This window comes from Larus michahellis, chromosome 12, assembly GCF_964199755.1.
Source record: "Larus michahellis chromosome 12, bLarMic1.1, whole genome shotgun sequence".
Lineage (NCBI taxonomy): Eukaryota > Metazoa > Chordata > Aves > Charadriiformes > Laridae > Larus > Larus michahellis.
This window is the reverse complement of record NC_133907.1, coordinates 171,466-193,066: the sequence shown is the minus strand read 5'-3', so window position 1 is coordinate 193,066 and position 21,601 is coordinate 171,466. Positions and strand designations below refer to the sequence as shown.

The 21,601-nt window shown below is 37.6% G+C and overlaps 1 long non-coding RNA gene across 2 annotated transcripts in view; it reads left to right on the top strand.

Moving 5' to 3' along the window:
* Nucleotides 1-20,541, top strand: part of LOC141750175 (uncharacterized) — a 50,505-nt gene extending 29,964 nt beyond the window's left edge. Inside the window, exon 5 of one of the 2 annotated variants that reach the window (XR_012589595.1) lies at nt 20,390-20,541. This is a non-coding gene — a long non-coding RNA (uncharacterized LOC141750175). Of the gene's footprint in view, nt 1-1,943; nt 3,988-20,389 lie in introns of those variants that run through there. The other variant, XR_012589594.1, reaches the window with a different exon arrangement.
* The last annotated feature ends 1,060 nt before the right edge of the window (nt 20,542-21,601 follow it).

Genomic DNA, 21,601 nt, shown 5'->3' with positions numbered 1-21,601 from the left:
CACCTGCTGTCAGTGAAGTCACACTAATATATATGCCCTTAAATGTATCCCATTCTAGATTTCTTTGGATTTTTGATTCAAGAAGCTTGATTCAGGTTTCTCAGAAACTTTAGCACCCATGCTGATTTGTGATCTGAGCCAGAAGAAAAATCATACAGGAAGCCACTGCTCTCCTGAACCCACAACCAACTCCTTACTGCTGATTTTGCAAGGTTTAATGTGCACTTGCTGCATATCCACGTGGAAGCAGAATTTGAACTCCTTTGGGTTGTACATCTCCTTCGTTGATTTATTAGGACAATGATTTAATAGTCTCGTTCTCCAGTGATCCTGTTAACTTCCAAGCAATGGTGTCTGTTTAGCTGTGCACAAAAAGCTATTCTCAGAACTCTTTTCCTGATTAAAGATTAACAATGTGATAAAAGCAAGGAAACATGGGCATCCTTGGAGTTTGTTTCTTACATCAGTAGGGTTAAACCTTTACTATATTTTCTCACTGTGTATCTTCACTTTGTGTTTGGCAATCAAATTCTGCACAGCTCTAGCACGTTTCCTCCAGTTTAGTCAAAACAAGAGGAAAACTTTCTGCCTTTTAAACTTTTAACTTTTTGACCCTTGCACAAACAGCAGCAGACACCTTTACTAACTTACTAAAAAGAGTTGTCTTTAAAACTTTCTTTGCTATCTCTTGGATTAAAGAGTATTCTGTAAAAACAATGGAAGTCACTGAGGTGCAGTTAACTGTATAACTACACTAATGTAACTTGAAATGGAAGAAGTAATATGCTTCTCAAGTAAACATTCTTCTTCCAACCAGACCCAGGCACGCAGATCTGCTGTTTGCCACAAGGAGCAAATGGAGCATTACTGGATGTCAGAATTGTTTCTAAATATATCATGATGTTAGAATAAATGGTTAATAGGTAAATTGCAATTATGGTTAATATTTTTTTTAGACCAATTCCCTGACTTGAGTCTGAGCAATCAATCATCCCTGGTACTTTCAGCTCTAACAAGCTTATGTTAAATACCTCCCCTTTTATATATCCCACATCTGTACACTATTATACCCCTTTTTTTTGTCATGCTATATAATTATAATCATTAACAGCATGGAGCAGGATTTTTAAAAGCACAGGCAATACTTAACATAATAGAAGTTGCTTTGGTTCTTCTACAAGAACCACTCATATTTAAAGAGATGATTTATCCTCTCAAAGTCAAGATAGCACTGGAGAGAGAGCCAAGCAAGGCTTTCCCCATGCTTTAGGCACAGCCCACATCTAGCTGATGGCGCACGAACGGCTCAGTGCAAGCAAGCATTGTGCCCTGAGAGAGCTCTGCAGATCTCCTCACCCTTCGCTTTGCACCGAGAAAGAGAAGTGGTAATTTATAGCCGGGCTAGACACTAGTCAATCAATACCCTCCAGGATGACTTCCATCTGTGTTTGCTTTGCTATGCTCCCATCTTCCCTTTGCTTTGGGGAATAAGTAAGGAAACAAGTAGGACTGTATATTCTGAAGTTCCTGGGTCTGAGGTCTGACTACCTTTTATATGACCGTAGAGATGGGGACCAGAGAATTGTGGTTTTTTGGGTAGATAAGAAATCTAAGGCAGATCTGAATCCTAAATGATGTCTGCGAGAATAAACTGCCGTTCCCATCTCAGAACCAGATGTCTGGAGGAAAAACAAAAAAACAAACAAACAAAAAAAAAAGGCTAAAATATTTTAATAATACTCTTCTTTCCAAGTGATCAGTATCTTTTCTGAAAATCAGACTGTACCATTTCTCCTGAGAATCTCCCAGGCCAGCACTGAAGCACTAAGTTAATTCTGAATCTGCAATTTTCAGTTGCTTAGAACAGCATCCAAAAGAATATAATTTTTTTAATTTTTTAAATCTCACTCATTAGCTGACGTGCTTTCATTTTTTTGATTAAGGTTTTTGGTGGTCCCCTACGAAGTGCTTCATCTGTGTGAAAGTAGGACACTAAAAGTACAAGTTGACTACAGTACCAGAACATACAGCAAAAAGATTTCAATCATTTTGTGACTACAGCTTCATAAAGTGAACAATACTTAAAGGAGCCACATGAATTAGAAGATTATAAAAGTATACTTGCTTTTTCTGAAACAGGTGATGGTGTGAAGGAGGTTATCTACTGTTGTCATTATTAAGAGGGGCAATATCTCACTGCAAAACAGGTGATGAAGGTAGCAATTGTCCCTGGTGTAAGAGGAAAAGTAAAGGCGTGTATGTTTTCAGGCTGGTGTTAAGGCACAGATACCGCTATGACAGGTGCAGTGTGAATAAGACATACACTTGGAAACAGAAGTGAGACATTGGAGGAAAGTGAAAGTGAAAATGGAAAACTTTCCAGATGCCAGGTGGAAAATTATATTAAAGCTGTCAAAATAAGTCACAACAAAGACCGGGTTTTCTTGTAGATTAACAGGAGTCATGTTCTGGAGGAGAATGGATTTTCCAACTACAAGATGGAATATCATAAATGAAACAATTATGAGCACTGCAGGTTAACTTGGGGGTTATTTGTTTGGTTTTTTTTGCTTTGATCTCTCTCTCTTTTTTTTTTTTTTTCTTTTTCGAGTATACTGCCAACAGTCCTGATTTACTCTGAGTTTTGTGGACAGGTCAAAAATGTGTAAATAAATTACACCATTATTGCTTCATGTAGTTATCTACTCTGGGCCTAATTCCAAACCCATTTAAACTGATGGCAATTCCTCTGTTGTCATCAGAGGACTGTAGTGTAGGATCAATGATAGGAAGATGGAGGTGCAAAGCATACACAGTAAAGGCTGATTATAGAACCTCTGCAGTTATTCAAAGTGATTTTCTAAAACACAGGAAGGGAATGAACTGCTTTCAAGGTCAAATATGCTTTATGTTACACGGTAATGGAGCTTTTTAAAAAGTCAGCTCCATCTAACAAGCATTAAGCATCTTAAATATTATAAAAGACATTATTCAGATTTAAGACTGACAATCTGAACTGATAATCCAATATTTTACTTATCAAAAAAGTCAGCTGCACTGTTTATACTCAGAGGAAAATGCAGATCAGAACAAAGTTTGCTGTGTTTCCTTAGTGCAGCCAAGGGCAGAATTTAGTCTGCTGATTTAGGATTTTAGTTGTCTGTGTATTCACTTTCATGCACTGGTAGATTCTTATCAGCAATTTATCTGCAATTTTGTGGCTGAATTTTATTTCTTTATGTAACATTACTTTAGCACAAGAGAATGGGCCTACATTCAATTCCTTATATCCCTTAAAAAATACTCCTAACAAACAATAATTCGTATTGACTATGTTTGCACCGCAAAATATATTTACTACTTAAAAAAACAAAAAAAGTCCCCTATTCTTTTTGTGATAGATTTTTCATGCAGACTATTGATTTGTTACAAAGAAATAGACCCTTTAGAGGAGTGGGTAGAAGCTTGACTGCAGTTAGAGATAGATGATGCAGTAGGCAGTATTGGTAACTGGAGAGTGTATGTACAATAGACCATAACGGTCATTATGGAACTGTTAACCTCTATTGTGTCAAAATGTAATTAGAAAGCGGTTGAGTTTGTAAATTGCTTATCCAAGTTATTCTTTTAAATTCAACAAAAATGAATGAAGAGGGTATTCTGCATTTGAGTTTATGATGGAAATAGTGACAGACCTGTAAAGGTATTAACGGTATTAATAATGCAGAAGTTCAAAGCAGGAAACCTTTCGATGCCGATGACTGTTCAAGTGCAGAAAAACTCATTAAAGTGACCTAAAGGAGGATATATTATTGTAACAACTTCTTTCCTCAGTGCCCTTCAACTATCATAATTGCATAGTATACATAGCAACTTGAAAAGGTTCACAAATGTGTAAGTATAATCTCTGGCTACAGTCACCAGCAGCATAATTATAAGAATATTGTGTATTCTGCATCTTGTTCTTTGGTTCTGAGAGCCCACAGATTCTGCAGATGATGAATGAAGATGGTATCTAACTAAAATATCATCCCTAAATTGCCAGAATGCATATTCAGCCTTTAACACTTGGTTTGGATTTGTGCTGATTCCAAGTAATGTAATAGTTATGACTAATTTGAAGTTATTAAATGAAAAAAAAGTATATTACTTTTGCATTTAGGATTATGCAGATTTGTGGATAGGAGTAGTTGTTGTCAATACTTTTATGGTATTTATGGGAGCTACAGGAACTTCCTGTCTCTAAAGATAAGGCCTAGTAAGGTCAATGACCAAAAGCAGGCTTGTCATGACACTTGTTTTTCAGGATGTGAAGTTTTTAATTTTACATTCTTACAACTTGTTACAGTGGCCCCACTGATATACTTTTCATGACTACATCCTTTGCAGTATTCAGAATCACTGTATTTTCCAATTGTGCTGTATAGCACCTGCTATCTCAGGCACCCAAAACATAGAAAGAGTAATAGTGTTCCTGACAAGTTCAGTGGAAAAGGGAACGCGTGGTTCCTGGGTATCCAACAGTGTTAACTGTACTCAGAAACACACCATATAATATTGGCTTTGTGTGAAACATCACCTAGTCTGATGGAACAGTACAGCTAAACAGGCCGGCGGCATTTGCTGCTATTTTGTGCTAAGGATATTCCACAAATGCCAGTTGTAATGGGTTACTTACACAGGCAAGGAAAGCCACAAACTGGTTAATGGTTTGGTTTTGTTTAAAGTTTATGTGGCTTAGAAGGACCTGGACCACGCTGTGCTATAGTCACTTTGCAATGTACTGTACTGAAGTAATATTTAGAGATAAAGCTCCAAATCCATCCTTTGCACTAGTATACAATAGAGTTTTAGTAGTAAGTGGGCCTTATAAAATGTTTGATGGTTGGAAATTGCTAGTGTAGAAGGGTACACGAGATTAAATGTTAAGTCTCAAATCATACAAGTTTACTTCAAAGACATTTTTACAATACCTTTGAAGAACTCTTGAGTCTAAAACTTCTTGTTCTCACTGAATAACCAATCCTGGCCTAAAGTATAGTGTAATGATGCTTATGTATCATTTTACTGCCTCTGCAAATGTACTTCAGCCAATTTTGTAAAATCCTTCAGCTCCCAGGGTATGAGATGCTGCGGCACTAGCAGTCAGCCAGCTCTTCAGCAGCACTCCAGTGACATGGCACCCAGGCTGAAGTGCTTCCCTGAGAGAAACATGGGAAGTACTTAAAATATTTTGCAAGTGGGGAAACCAATTGAGCTCAGCCCCATGGTCTCCAGCCAAGTGGGAGCAGAAGGTCAAGGGCCTACAACTAAGAGAGATCTTCATCTTGGACTCGAATGTGACAAAACAGCAGCCTGCTTTTATAGGAGGCCCTGCTGCCTAGTGGCACGGATTTGCCGCACTTCTGCTGTGAGAAAAGCTCTTTGCTGAGCGTCGGGCTCCACTTGCACGGAGAGGCCTTTGGAGGTTAGCCCACATCAGGTCCTTGGCACCTCCTGGGTAATTAACAGCTGCGGAACCAGCTCTTCCAGACAGGAGATGCTGCCCACGAGCGGGCTTCCCCCCAGCCCGGCTGCCGCCGAGGGGGCGGACCGCCCCCGGGGCCGCGGAGCCGCCCATGCTGAGGGGCATAAGAGGGAAGGGGCCACTTAGCGCAGAGCCCCTTCTCCGTCCCCCTCGCCCGGAGGGGAAGCAGCCGGGTTCGGGACGCGCGCCCGGCCGACACGCTCGCGAGGTGCCGAGGCTGCCCGCCCCCCGGGGGCTGGGCCCACCGCCGCCGCGGGAGCAGATTGGTGGGCGGGAAGGTGGGAGCCTTCCTCCTGCGGGGCCGTGAGGTGGATTGGGGTGGGGGGAGCCCCTGTCCCAGGAGCAGGGGGAGCTTGAGGGGGTGAGGGCCGGCCGGGAGGCTGTGGGAGTGGGACTGCGGGCAGGGGTCGTCAGTGCGGGGGTGGCAGGCGTGCTGTAGTAGTCGGCGCACGGCAGGTCTGCGGGCAGGCCAGCAAGGTGGTTCGAGGGCTGGAATGCGAGGCAGGGCCAGGGGGTTCTCCTGGAAGTCTGTGATTTGCCCTCGTTTTTAACCTCCCCTTTTGAACAGGTTCACTCAGAGCTGTACCTGGCCTTAGAGCTGCTGGAGCCTTTCACCAAATCAGGGCTGCAGAGGAAAATAGGGACAGAAGAGGAGGGTGAGATGGGGACAGGATAACTCAAGTGAAGGAGAGGAGCCGTGCCAGTGGCCAGGGTTCGGGATTTGACATGTGGATGGGAGCAGGTGTCCCCCCAGTGTTGTCCCTGTCTCCTGAAGAGGGTGAAAAACACTTGCTGACACTGCAGCCAGCGAAGGCGGACTGGGAGGGGGTCTGTCTGATAACTGTCCCTGCGCGGGAGGTGCTGGCAGCGCCGGCTGGGGTGGTGGTGCGGCTGGGGCAGGGTGTGCAGCACGGCGTGCCATCAGGTATGGCTGTAAGTGTGTGGGAAGGGATCCGTGTTTTTTATGACTTAGGGCTGACTCTGGTTAACATTTTGCAAGAAGGAGGGCTAGCAAAGAGTTCAGAAAGCAAGCCATCAGAGAAACCACCAGGCATGCTACTGATTGAGGTGCAGTTTCTGGATGTGGCAAAGATGGCAATACATTAGCTTGTACTATCACACTGATTTGTTCTGACCTCAATATTATTTTTTCTAGGCATTCAAATTTGTTGCACTTAAGTATCTAATCCTTTGTACAGCTTTTTATAATTTCATCCCATGTTTAAAAAGGCAAACTAAAAATTTACCTTTTCAAGATGACTAACCTGTTGAAGTTCAGACAAGTTTTTATTCAGTTTGCCAGTTTGGTGCCATTTGGTTTAACAGCCTAGATCTGTTAAGTATTGTTAGACAATTTCCCTTCTTTTGCTGTGTAAGTACAATACAGCAGTTGTCATTAAAGCTGGAAGTGTAATATGATCTCATTTGAAATGCATTTTTATTAAAAGTACGTACGAACATTGGTATTTATTCCGTTCTAGCTATTGGTTTTATAATAACATGTGGCCTACCAGTATCTTAAGGGGGCCTACAAGGAAGCTGGTGAGGAACTTTTTAGGATGTCGGGTAATGGTAGGACTAGAGGAAATGGATTAAAACTAGAGATGGGTCGGTTCAGACTAGATGTTAGGAAGAAGTTCCTCACCATGAGGGTGGTGAGACACCGGAACAGGTTGCCCAGAGAGGTGGTGGAAGCCCCATTCTTGGAAGTTTTTAAGGCCAGGCTGGATGGGGCTCTGAGCAACCCCATCTAGTGGGAGGTGTCCGTGCCCATGGCAGGGGGGGTGGAACTGGATGATCTTTAAGGTCCCTTCCAACCCTACCAATTCTGTGATTCTATGATTTCTTTTTCTTCTAAAACTCTGGTGCCACCCTAGATAGTTTCTGAGGTATAGTCATGTTTAAGTTTATCTAATGCAAAAAGTATCACAACCTTGTTAATTGCCATGTGACAAAAATATATAAGCATTACAAGTAGGCTGCAAAAATCCTATATTAGTTTGGTAAAAAGTTGAGAGCGTGCTTTCTTGTCCTTTTCTTTTAAAAGGTAGATGTACTGAAGTTAAATTTAAAATGTTTTTTGAAAATGAGGATAAAATTTTCTATGTTCTCAGTGCTGTAATCCTAAAATGACGCTTTGAAATGTTATATAAAATCTTGAAGAGCTAGGGCTCAATTTTAGTAAGTGTTCACCTACCAGTTAGGCTGCTGTATGTTAAATGCAAATTTTTTGTTGCATTTAAGGCTGAAAATCAAAATTAATTAGCAGCTTGCATCTTGTTGATAGCTCAGTTGTTTTGCTACTAGTGACTGCCTTTGGTTAGGGAAATTGTAAAGCGTTTTCTTTTTTAAATAGATTGACGGAGATAATGATGTCATTGTGTTTGAAAATAAGGTCCAGCAACTGACCCCATGTGAAAAGGGGGGAGGACAGGAACTTTTTCTCACTCTTGGGGAAACAAAGAGCCAGAGCTGCAAAGCCAGTGATGATTTGTCAGACTCATGTGATGACGGTAAAGAGCAGGAATATGCAACTCTGTCAGAACAAACAGTTGTAAGAAATCCCAAGAATCTTAAAATTTCAGATTTGTGCTCTGCATCAGAAAAAATGTAAAAAGTTAATCTTTGTAGTCCATTTTTAGATAACATATGTTAAGTTAGATTTTGAAGCGAGGTTGAAATTTTGTATTAAATATTCACAGTGTTAATTGTTAAATTCAGATTAGGTTAAATCTAATATTCTGTGGAAATTTGGAAGAAGGAATAACACCCTTCAGCCTTAAGTGATAAAAGGTACTTGTTCTGGATGATGTCATCTGTGTTGTGTTCAGGAGACACATTTTGGACGGCATTTAGAAATTAATGGACTTTTGAACAGTATGTAGTATTTGAAACCTCCGGGGAGATGTCAAAGTTAATATTGTGTAAATGCCTTTGAATAAATCTAGTAATTTACTTAGTCTTTCTTAGTTCCTGCATTCAGCTTCAAAATGTGCTTCTTCAGGGATTTATGGATGAGCTTAGAGTGGTTCCAAGTTGCCGGCTGAGGCTGGTGGGCGAGTATCAATGCCTGTCAGCAAGGTATCTCCTATAAGCAAAGTAAATGTCACAGAAAATGGCTGATTTCAGATTTTAGCAACGGAAAAGTATGTTGCAGAAGCTAAGGACCGACTTAGAAGGGAACGGATAAGCAACTGTTTCCCTAGAAAATGTATGTGTGTACTGTAAAAGTTGGATGACATCAGTAATGTTGAAGAGTCTGTAAAAGCGCGTGTCATAGTATGTGGATATTAAGGTATCTTGGCTGAGGTTGTTTAAAGTATGGATATTGTACAAATTGTTAGTGTCCCTTGTTTTAGTTAACTGCGTTTATAGGAGGCACGTTTGAGCAGCTTTAACAAAGCTAACAATGTTCTTTTGTGTGGGCATGAATCCATAATGAATAAATAACAATAAAGTGTTTTTGTTTGCTGTTATTGAAGCGAAGTGTTAGCTGCATATCTCTGGGTGATGTAAAGCATTGTATAAAATCCATTTTGGTCTCAGTGTGAAAATCATTACAAAGTGCACTTGGGAGCTGAGGCAACTGTTCTGGGAAGCCTCTTCAGATATGACGTATTTGCCATTTCACAGTTTCAGATCTTCTTCAAAACAGAAAGTGTCGCACATTCACTCTTCAACTTGTTAAGCTCAATAGAAATTCATTACTACTGTGCCATGAACTTAGAAATGTTACGTAATATAGAAAGCATAAATTTATTCTGTGACTTCTTCAAGGAATTGATCTTTTTTCCCCTCAAATTCAGCTAATAATTTTAAAGAGGCTTTTACATTATGATGTTTTTTACATACACTTTATGGATTCAGGACTACCAGAAAGCTGAGAATGGCTTAACCTGTCATTTCCGAATCTTTGAACAAGCTTACTTAGTACTGATTATACAGTTGTCATCAAGAAGTGTGTTGCACAGGTTGTAAGTGCCTTGATGAACCACATCTTAATGATGCTATCGAGAGGAAGTTTCATCCTGTCTTGGAGGTGAGAGCTAGGCTAAGAGTTAGGTTTCCTGGGATTAGGTTCTAAACTGTATCACTAACAAATGGCACTATTTTTTGGGCAAATGACTAAAGTCTTAAATAGATAGTAATTTCTACCTGACGGCTTGATTTTTTTTTTTTGTGATGTATTTTGAAGCCCTCTTATTTAGAAGTATGAAGTAGTTTTACACAAAGTAGAGGAACTATATTGAAATTGGTACTATTTTTTTAAAAAAGTTGTTATTTTATAGGTCATACGATATAAATGTGTGTTTGTTCCCACGGGAGAAAAAGCAGTTTTCAGCTGTGTCTTGTGCACATTCACCTCGCTCAGAACATCAAGTCTTAATCATCATGTGAGAACCCATTCTGATGACAAACATCATTTGTGTCACCTCTGCCGGAGCTCCACGCTGAAAAGACATGGTCTCTAGTTAGAAACTGTCTATATGTATTAATTTATTTTCTTAAAATACTTTCCTAAAAATTTTTGTCAACTGAATATTGATTTCAGTTGTGTCTGATTCCTATGTGCATAATAGAATTTTTTGTGCTGTTTTCGTTTTGCTATATAACCATATGAAGCAAATTGATAAATCATGTTTATAATAAATTTATGGTGTACATTCATTGTATATAAAAATTCAGAATCTCAGCAAAGGTTCTATTAAAACTTGTGCAGTTGATTTAAGGCAGACAGATCTTACCATTGTGTCGTTAAATAAAATTCTAAGACACAGTGTATTCTTACAGGGACCAGACCCTATAAATGCAGTGACTGTGATATGGCGTTTGTGACCGGTGCTGAACTTTTATGACACAGGCGTTACAAGCATACTTTAGAAAAACCTTTCAAGTGTTCAGTGTGTAAATATTCTGGTGTAGAAGTAAGTACAGCATTACTGAATCTTTGGGGAGGGTTTGTAGGCTTTCGCATACTAAGACTTTAATGTACTATCAAGTTACAACATTTTTGCTCAGATTTTTAACCTCGAGAAGTTTCTGCTAAATTCAGACCTACCTGTGCATATATCGTACTGTCCGGGTTGTTGTTATAATCCTGGGTTATTGCCAGATTTCTATGTGAGATCAACTCAATCCATTACAGAGTTAGTTGCGGATGTCAATCTACAGTACTAGGACTTGTGATGTGGTTGTATATCTGCATTCTGAATTGGAAGGAATGGCCAAACTTGTGGTTGCTGTCATACTTCAATACTGTGAAAGAGGATTGTAGAGGCTGTAAAGGTAGGGAGATCTGCTGGACCCCAGGAACCAGTGGCCCATGTATAATAGGATAGAAGCAAAGACCACGAGGCTCTGCTAACGGCTGTGGACCACAATGATGGGTTGAATTTGTCTGCTGTATTACTTCAGTATTACTGCAAGATAGCCGTTTACTAAAACTTTGTGGTGTCGTACGTCTCATTTGTATGCACATCTTTTGATTCCCATCGCCCCTCAAAAAAGGAACAAGTAATCTGAATTCCTTGTATCCTTACTTTGTCCATGTAGTAATATTTATAAATGAGTTGCTTTAAATTAGTATTTGTACAATTATTTAGCTTTTCAAAACTAGTTACATTTTAAGGGCATTTTCTTTTTTATTATGCTAAAATTGCTGCTAGACAATGTGTTTGTGTGAATTTGATCCTACAAAAGCATACTTGATCCTCCTTTATACTTCATTCCATATGCCACAAGCCACAAGACTGGCTAATGTCTAAAATGAAGCTCATGTATTGTGTTTATACGTTAAACATGATGATGTTTGTTCTTTTTACAGGATTGAAACTTTCTTAATCTAAAAGTAAAAAAGTTAAAGACTGCCTAAGGGTTCACTTGGAAAAAAATAGGCTTTCAGTCACGCACCGATGATTGAATCACTGTCACAGTTTAGTGGATATTCAATATCTAATTTTTTTTATGTGCTGTGCCCAGATCTAGAGCTGTAAGCAAGCCTCAACTTTATTCCACACACCTTATCTTATTAAGTAGATTTTTGGATAGCTTGCATCTCTAAAAACCTTGTCGATTTATGTTAAAGTATCCTATTTTTTCCCTTGTTTTGATAAGGAAGTGTTCAGTACTCATTGCTGTTGCAGAGTTCTCACTAATATTGCTGTAAGCCTTACCTGAATGAGGAGAGCTGATGCAGCCCCCTACTAATACCGTGCATGTGATTTGACTTTTGTATAGCAAAGACTGGCAATCATGTTTAATTTTATTTAAGTGAATAGTGTTGTAGATTTCAGTGGATCTAGCAGTGAATTCATTAATGATGTTTATAAATGGGGGAATTGAACATTAGGTAACTCCTAATTTTACCTTTCATACCTACAATATTTAGGTAGAACATATCACAAGACAGTATAAAAAAAGTAGAATGAATTAAACTTTTCCAATGAAAGTGCTTCATTGGGACTTGAAGGTTAATAAAGACTTTGGTTAATGAGTTTGGTCTCAGTTATTTTCTTGAGTATTTTCAAAGAACTTTGTTTGGCATGTCCAAGTAATGTGACGGTAGTAGGTATCCCCTTCAGCTAATTTCAAAATTCTAGCTTTTATGTTCTTATTATAAAATTTCTCCTTTTGCTTATGTTGAAACTAAACGTGGAAGTAAGATCATCTGGGGAAAGAGTACAGAAATGTTACCTAAAACCGCAGCAGGCTGATTTTACAGGAAAAGGGAGGATGGGGGTGGGGAAAAGATAATTCTGGGATTGATGCAATATATAAAATTGCAATAGATGTAGTTTGTAAAATTGCGTATGTTTTAATTGATTATGTCTCTAATGTAAATGTTACCGCAGAATACTTTTTATACTAGGCGAGCAAAATGAAACGACATATTTGCTTACATACAGAAGAGCATCCTTATGCCTGTGACCTTTGCAGTTATGCTGGCAAAGATGCATATAAACTGAAAAGGCACATGATAACCCATTCAGGTAGGACTCTGATGTAATGATCAAGTCCATGTCCTTAGGCCCTTAACATTCATAGGGTTAGAGTGATCTAATTTCAGGCTCTAAATTAGCACTTTTTTCATTTGTGGTTTTGAGTAAAAACGTGCCTGAAAAACATGTTCTCTTTAAATTTTCTGGATTTGGCTATTGGAAGTCTAGCTGTACAGTGCTAGTAGTTGCAGTCTTGCCGTTCTTCCTAAACTTTTTTGATATTAGGAAAACATTTATGCTATCCTGTTTTCTGTGGATCAAGTTGTCACTTTTATTTCGCAATTAGTTAGTTATGTGGAGATGTGTCTGACGGGAGAGGTTAAAATGCCTGTTCAAAACATGGACATTGTTGCAGACCCAAATTGCTACTAACTAATTTGGTCAGCAGAGAATTAAATTGTTTTAACTTTGAAAGCAGTGTGTTCCAGTCATGGCTCTGTGGTGTGCACGCCTTCTGAGAAGGCTGTTGGTATCTATCATAGACATTAGGGTTTAACTTAGCTCAATTATAATATGTAATGTATGTTATGATTGGTGTTTTAGTTTCAATCGGAGTGTGAGAGCGTGGTTTGAATCAAATCTTCCAAATATCTCCACTTATCATGCTTTGGCCCATATCTTGAGGCAGTTTGGTGCAATTAAACTGAATTCCATTTTAATGAGAGTCAACCAGAAGAGTCCCAAGAGTGTTATCCAGTACTGGTTAGGGACTAAGTCCGCAGAACCAGTCTGGAGTTCGTTCGAAATCCGTGTGCATGTTGGGTCCTCAGCACTACTTGTTTCTCTTTTATGAGACTGCGTCAGTTGCCAGTGTTGATGTAATTTTTTTTATGGTATTCATACCTGATGTGACTTTTTGGTGAAGAAAGGCAAGGAAATAATTTACTGCTTTCTCTCCACCATTATCAATAGCTGGTGTTGAATCACTTTTATCATGATGTTGTGACAGCTGTTAACTTTCTCTCCTTGCACATTTGAAGATTTTTTTACATTAAATAGTCAAGACAGAATAGAAGATAATTAAAATAATTCCTGATTAATAGTTTAGAATTATATTAATGGCTTTATGCTTCATCAGTTTGACTCAGATTCTGGAAGCCAAGTTTTTGCATTGTAATAAGCAATGTAATCTTATGTAGACTACTTTAGCCTTTTGTGCATTGTCAACTAATAATAACGTTTTGGTTGGTCTGAAGACTGTTGCTGTTAGAACATGGATGTTGAGATGTGTGGGAATTTTGCGTTTGTATCAAATAAGTAGAGTTTCTAAGCATATGTTACTTTAATATGTTTTTTTTATAGGTGAAAAACCCTATGAATGTTATGTTTGCCAGGCCAAATTCTCTCAAAGTGGTACCATGAAAATCCATATGTTACAGAAGCATGTAGAAAATGTGCCAAAATACCAGTGTGCACATTGTGGTGCCTTTATTGCACGAAAAACTGACTTGGGTGAGTTTAAAGGAAAAAATGGAAAATGAAATGTAGAGATAGTTACCAGTGAAATCTTTAATTTTCACTGCTTACAATGATAGCAAATATGTTATATGTGACTTTATTTCATTACAGAATATTTCTGTGGAAAATGTATTCATTGTTTTACAGATAAGTCTCTCCTGCGAGGAGATGTGGTGACATCTTGTGGTTGATTTGTTTGAAATGCAAAGTAGGAAAGATTTAGCTTAACTTTTGTTTGATACCTGTGGCATTGTGACCTTTTGTTGTTCAATAAGAAGGTATCTCACAAAAATGTATGTCCAGGTGGTATTGAAAAGGTTTGTTTTCGTTAAAGCCACAGAAAATAGTCAGATCTATATAAAACCATTTCAGTTCTCGCATTCTGTTTTTCTCAGCTGCAGTTAGTATGTGTATAGGCGTCTAGCTATATGAGAAACTAAAACAGATTGAGTGTTTTAATATATATGGGGTTTTGCATATACCAAGTAAGCTTTTACTTCTTAGTCTAAAACTGTTCTGTGTGTTTAGTCCCTGAGTACGTTGTCCTTGCAATTTAAAGAAATAACTGTATTTGCATTAGTTAGTAAAATGCAAGTTAAGTTTTTACTTCATCCATCCAGTGGACAATGGTTTTACTATGCTTCAAGCATTCAAAACTCTTAACTATTGGGAGATTATTTTTGGGCTACATAACACACCTGAAACATTGAACATGACACAGTAAACTCAAATGCGTCTTAGCTAGTTCAGGTCTTCTCACAGAATGCAAAGAACAAACCATTACGTAAGTTCATTTTCATTCTATATGCAGATAATGGAATTTTTTACTTTGACATGATTATCAAACAGAACTGATATGCAGATTGATACTGAAACTGTAAATTAAAATTATAATTGTAATGGAAAATATAAATTAAAAATTTTCCTTGTACAAACCACAGTTTTTGAAACACAAGCCATCATCATTTTCTGATAATTTGATATACTAAATTTTTTACCTACTCTTATTTGGAACAGTACTTGCTTCGAGTACCAGTAAAGTTGTCCCTATCCATAAATTTCATGTGTAAACTCGTCTTCTTTTCTGGGGAGAAAATGTTTTTGTACAGACGATAGTTTTATGAATAAATCAGTGTACTAGAAATTTAGCATATTTACTATATTTGAGGCAATTTATCTGACCAATACCAACAAAACCTGTATGAAATTTTGAAATTCCCAGAATGAAGTTTCCAGAAATATATGAAAAAGCTATAATAAAAAAATATTTAGACATACAAAGATGCCTTTAGCATCTATTTATATTTTCAAATAAAGATCCCATTGATGTCTTTGAGCCCATTTCAGTATTTGAAGGTAGAAGTGGAATTGTTATTTACATATATATAACTTCTTTGTGTATTTTTGCAATTTTCATTTTAATATTGTAAATACTACTTTGGGTAGCGTTTTCAAATGAATTTTTGTGTATGGATAAAAGCAGTTACTGGAATTTTTGAAAGGATTTGATTTGTTCCATGATATCCATTAAAATCAGTAAGATTTCTCTAAAAAGTTACAACATCTTGCTGCAACTTTGTTTATCTTAAACTAGTTTGAAAAATTGTGTATTTGGCAATCTGCAGAGAACACAGAAGGTTCTTTTTTTTGTGTTTTTCTCTACAACGTATGCATTACTCGGGGCTATGCACAGTCTGACTCTTGTTCAAAATTGTGGAAATAAAAAAATTACCATTAAAATTAGTTGCTTTTAACTGTTCAGGTGTCCACTTGTGAAATCTGCATTCCTACATGGCAGTGGCAATTAAATGCAGTTACTGTGAAGCTGGTTTTCATGAGCGATATGCTCTTATTCAGCACAAGAAGACTGATAGAAATGAAAAAAGATTCAAATGTGATCAGTGCAACTACGCATGTAAGCAGGTATTTAAATTCACTGAAAAATTATTGCTTTTTCAATTGATGGTTTAGCAAGCTATGGCTGGATTTGGGATTATATTTACCTAAAGAAGATAAGAACTTTTGTCACTGCAGTCTAATTGAAATAGTGTAGTTATATTTATTTGCAAGATAAATCGTTCATAAATAAACAGTAAAATTGAAATGCTGGAAACTCTGAGGCTATCTTCTTGATAAATCTTTTGCACGTGAACTGCTTAAAGTATACAGTAAGAGCATTCACTTTCAGTGACACTGTGATAAGAACAAAATACAATATTTGTGCCTTAAATGTGATTTTCGGCAGTGTCACAGAATAAATTGTCCGAACGGAAAATTTTATTTTAAAGAATACATTCAGGATAGCATTACTTTGGCCTTGATATTTTGGAAGGTACCATTGCTGCATTCTGATTATTTTCTCTGCTAACCTTAATAAGATGAGGAAGAAAACCTCTGACCTTCTCCAAGTCAGTGGGCAGTATCCCAACATGTTCTTCAGCATCAGCTTACAGTGGAGGATAATAAGGGAGTCTGTGCGACATCCTTCAACTTTTCTGTGTGCCTATGTGTTTCTTTGAACATGTGTCACAAAGCTGGATAGTACTGATACAGGTATTTCCTTTGTGTCAGGAACCACGCTTAAGTGTGCATAAACGAACCCATACTGGTGAGAAGCCCTTCCCTTGTTTGTGTTGCAGCAGAAGTTTTCGATGAAAGCAGCTTCTCACTCTTCACGTTAGGAAGCACCATGGTTCTAACATTAAACCTACAGTTTACGAATGCCCTAAATGTGGTAAGGGCTATTCACTCTGGGCAAGATACTTCCTTTTAAGGAATCTCAGTGAAGTTACCTTTAGCTAAGTATTGCAGATGATCTTGTCACAAAGTACTGAGAGTAAAAAGCAGTGTACTGGCTGGAATGTTAACTCCTTAATGTCGAGCCAGCACAGTTTGTTTCCTTTCCCAAACCTTACATTGGGGGATTAATAAAGAACTTTATGGTATTCCCCGTTAGGTAGAAGATATCTGCCACTTCATATGTCCATGGTTGGTACTGGTTTGTACAATCCAGTATTGAATTTACTGATGTTTAATACAGTAGTCTTCTTAAAACAAATACAAAGGCAGTGCGGAGGTATGAATTTTAAGACAAATTAAAGAACTTGGAAAGATAATCAAAGTGAAAGACTACTAGGACCAGGTCAACAAGGAAAGTAAGAAATTACTATTCGCTCCTTTAAAGTCATATGCAGCGAGAACGTATCTCTGGTTTTGGGTTAACTGCACACTTCTAAAGTAAATGAAACCTTTTTTTCCACATACAGATTTTACATGTGAAACTTTATTGCTTGACCAGGAACCAGAAAATGATAAATTTGATTTTATAGCCACCAAACGGCAGTGTTCTTTTAAAGCAGAATTTTAATATGTATTCTGGAAAATCTTAAGGAGTTTTATGGAGGTTGTTAACTAAGTCAGCCTTTCACTTAGTGTTCCAAAATTTGTCTGTCAGAACCATATTTGTTTTTTCTGTGTGTTAAATTGTTTACATACATTAATATTTGATTCATATATTTATGCTTGATTATGCTAACAGAATAATATGCATAAGCATGCTGAAAATTGTGGATTGGTGAGGGCAAAAACTGCTGCACCCAGAAAAAGAAGCAAGGGCAAAAATGAAACCCATGAGAACCCAAATCGTGTTAAGGAAGAAGGTAATCAGCGAATAAGTTAGAATTTAATAATGTAAATTAGAATCAAGAATAAAAGGCTAAGGCAGTGAATCTCCTCTGCTGTTTAATTACTGTTTCACAATTAAGCTGATTTAAGTGCTAATAATGGAAGAATACATCCGAATAGTCTTTATTTTTTCTCAGAAATTCTTGTCATCTGAGTTGGGTCATTGCTCAGGTACCCATTCTGGGACTTCTGTTCCCAGGCTTCTGCAAACATCTTCCTAAACTCCCTGCTTAGCAGTGCTTACAACTGCATTTTTCTTTTCCCTTTTACAAATTCCCTTTGCCTTTATAAAGGAGGATGAAACACATCATTACTGAGTTGAGCCATAGTGAGTTTTCTTAAGAGCTCGTGTTTTATAATGTACTGCTTTAATACAGATCAGATTGAAAACTTTTCGATTTCAGAACTCGGATTGCAGGTTATTCACAAAAGACCTGGCACATCTTACTAAAGAAATTGTTCATCTTCTTTCTCTCATACTTTGACCACATAGTGGTCAAATAATAATAAAAATGCTGCTGATTTAAATAGCTAGAGTCATTCTTCTGTCATACTGCAGAGGTGATTGGGGCATTTTATAGAGCTCTTGGTTCAGCATGTCAGCAACCAGAAACTCACTTGTAATTAATTACTTAGTGTTAGCGTTGTGGTAGCTCTTGAGCACTGAGCATTTATTCTGTAAACTTCAATATAAACCAGAAGATGGCCCATAGTTTATGTCTTTCCTTCTCTTCTGCTTCCTCATCTTTTCTCATTAGGTTAAGATGCTCAGAAAGTGAGTAAGTTCAGGTTTTGGCAGACTAAAACGGTAGACTAATCAGTCAGTTGATGTCTTGTCAGCGAGAACTCCACAGCAATAAGTGAAGTGCCTTTCCTATTGGGGTTACGCTGGTACATTCCTGATACAATCATTTATGTTTTATCTTATTTGGAACTCTAAAAGCATATGAAGGTTTGTTGGTTTTTGTTGATTTTTTTTTTTTGTTCTTTCAAATAAACCTTAGCCTGCCACCACATATGTAGTAATATCCTAACAGTTTCACCTTACAGTCTGAATTTGACCCAGAGGTCATAATTTCATTTATGTGCATTTCTGTTGAATTAGACAAAGGTCAATATCCAATATTCAGTTAGGTGAGGCCGTGGGCAGGAACCCTGTATCCTCATGCATCCTGCCTTCCCTTTATCTGTTTGATTCAATGCTGAATCTCTGCAGTGTTGCAGGGTGAGAGCTGGTCGTATGTTTCTGAGGTCACCTTCAGAGCCACCAGGGCCAAAACATCAACTTTGCCTGACCAGACTATCCTGTCATTTTTTGCCCCTCTGCTTCCCAGATGCTGTTTGAAGGTCATAGTAGTGTCCTTAATAGGATTCTTCAGGTGATTTTTATGGAGTAAGAGACAAGAATAGAGATACATCTAAGGCCTAGATGTCCTAAAACCTTACATTTTGGTATATCAGATTATATCCACACTGATTTGTGGCCAGTGACACTGAGGTAAAATTTGACGTAGTGAGAAGAAGAAGAAATCTTGGAGCTTTTCTAAATCTAATGAATATATATCAGCAGCTGAGTTTACATTAGCATTGACACTTCTGTTTTCACTGGTAAGGCAGTAGTGGTATGGTTAGAGAGAAATGTTACAGCCACAGTGTTTATGTTTTTGCAATAATTTGATTTTGCTGTTTATTAATGTTTTGCTACATGCAAACAATTTCTTTTTGGTACCTTGCAGATACCTTATCTAGAAGCTTGATTTTCTAGAGCTAGGATAATGTGTTGTTAGATGTGTTCGTGCAGATCCTCAGTCCATTAATTGACTCACACAAATATTAGAAATTTCTGTGATGATTCCAGAAGGTTTTCTCCCAAAGTTGGCATTTTCAAGTATAGATCACTGTCCACTTGTGGCACAACTTGCAGAGGCCTGTGGGATCCTGTATGTGGCTTTACAAAAGATTACTCGTGTGACTGGTGCTGTCCGTGATTTGCTGTTACTAATAACTAAAAAAGAAAATGCATGCATATGAGAATTAAATTTCCAGTTAAATAATGCTTAGTTTTCCTCTGATAAGAATACCATGGGTACTACTCACTAACATAGCTTGTAATGTAATGTTCAACATAAAATACATTCATTCTCCAAATAAACTGTAAGATAAAAGATACGGTGTTGTTACATATTGGCAGTGTTTTCTCCACTAAATTAAATTGCCTGTTTGTTAGATTTATTGATTTCTGGTTAATCACCACTATATTTAATTTTTTTTGCAAAGTTGACCTGGAATCATTCCAAGATGTCTCCACTGTGAAAAATTAACGCTGTGCCAGTGAGATCGCTCCTGTTTTAGATGGAATAGAAACAGCAACTCTGAGAGAAGAGACAACAGAAATGATTTGTGAAATAATTCTCAACATGATGGACAAATAACGCATGAACAGACTCTGGTCTTCCTTGTTTTTACTGGTTGTAGCTGACTGCTTCAGCATGTAACTACGTACAGTTAGGCGGCTAGAAAATATGCTGGTTGAAAGCTTTCTTCTCTCTTTTTCTGATGTGTTACCTAAATAAACGATGCTAAAGTGTGAAAGTTATAGAAAACCTTTACCTGTTTTATTACATACGTGTAATAACAGATTGAAGAAACAATTAGCTGATTCAGAGTAATTTATGAAAAAGTAGATAGGTTTGTTTCACCTTGCATTTCGTTTTTCTTCCAGATGTACTCGCAGAATTGCATACTGATCCGAAGCAAATTTATTCCTCAATAGCTCTATAGAATTGAGAGCTGCATGAACTTCAGTCTATTTGTACTTTCCTGAGGTGAGCATATGAAAGGCAATGCCTCCTTTAATGCAAGGAACACTTACAAAATCTCCTTTCTGCAAACACATTCATTTCTAATAGAATTCACGATGCTAAAATACAATTTTGTGCTAAAAAAGCAGAAGGTTTTATGCCCCATACTCCTAGTAATTATTTAATGTTATTAGCTCTATTCTCTTTTCCCAGTGGTTTTTAATAGGTATAACGTCATTATCTTCCGAAGAGTTTCTTTAGTTTTTACGTTAGCATGGAAAATTGTTGCAGAAGCAGATCCTTTTGGCTTGTTAGAATATTAAGTTCCTGCAGGCTTTGGGGTATGATTTCACGGCTGGATCATGCTGCCTGTCCTGTCTTTTCCTCATGTCCTGGGCATAATTTTCTTTCTTCCCTCTTGTGTCAGCTCTAGCAACCGTAGGGCTGTAGAATGAGCTGGATCAGCATGTAGATCTAATTAGAAACTAGTCTTTTCTCTTGTCTTGGTTTTGGTCAGATCAATTAGCTGGACAGACATGGAGCTGCATGGTGGTTAGAGTTGACAAAAACGAAGCTGCAGCAGTGTGGGCTGGTGTCAGAGAAGTGTGCAGGACCACCCCTTTCTGGGAACGCATAACTTTCTGTCACCTTGAGCTGACCGTTTTTTGGGTGCAGGTGGAAGCTGTTTCCATCCCCCCTCCTTCCCCTTTAAATAGCCTCCTTGCAAGTGTTTGCATGTAAAATTGTGATCATACATTTAGCACTAGGTCCAAAACATACCCATGACTTTGATCTTAATTAGGCCTTCAATAAAGCACACTTGTATTATTTAGGAAACTTTGTGTTTATAGTACGTTTAAGAATCAGATAAATTTTAACTGTCAAATATAATTCTTTAACTTTTTTTTAGGTTATAAGAACTACTGGCTTTACTGCTTAATTAATAATACAGGTAGAGTAATTACAGTAAGTACTATTGATTTTTATGGTTAGTTTACAATTAGATGACAATTATCATAATTCCCATTTATGCACTATTCACTCATTTTTTTGTCACTTATAGTTAGGACTTGTAAGCCTGTTCATAAAATCTTAGATACTTTAAAATATTAACATTTAATACTTATATTCTT